The sequence below is a fragment of the Arachis ipaensis genome, chromosome B10, assembly GCF_000816755.2.
Source record: "Arachis ipaensis cultivar K30076 chromosome B10, Araip1.1, whole genome shotgun sequence".
NCBI lineage: Eukaryota > Viridiplantae > Streptophyta > Magnoliopsida > Fabales > Fabaceae > Arachis > Arachis ipaensis.
Window position 1 is genome coordinate 83415195 of NC_029794.2, and position 398 is coordinate 83415592.

At 32.2% G+C, this 398-nt stretch overlaps 1 pseudogene; it reads left to right on the forward strand.

The window, feature by feature from the left end:
• Positions 319-398, forward strand: part of LOC107623877 — a 3529-nt pseudogene continuing 3449 nt past the window's right edge.

The following is a 398-nucleotide window of genomic DNA, read 5'->3' on the forward strand; positions in this document are numbered from 1 at the left end:
GGATATTGAGGTCCTAGGACCTAAGTAGCGAGAAATTTGCGACCGTTTAACAACTGAAACACTTCATTCGCTGATTTCAAGTCGCTGATTAGCGGGCGAAATGCATTTGTCGCTAAGTTGTCGCAATTTTACTTTAGCGAGCGACTTGGCAACTGCAATCTTGTCGCAAAATAAAAGCTATATCCTACCTATTTTGTCGCAAAATATTTTATTCCATGCAAAATAATTTAAAAAAAAAAGACTTAAAAGATGTTAGGAGTACTATAAAAATTTGTAATGTTCTAGTTCGAATGAGATTCATTCGAATTACATAAAAAGATGGTTTTGAGTGATTCAGGTAATGTTTTTAAATTTGGTAAAATCGTATAATTTTATTTTCTATTTGATTTAATTGGACA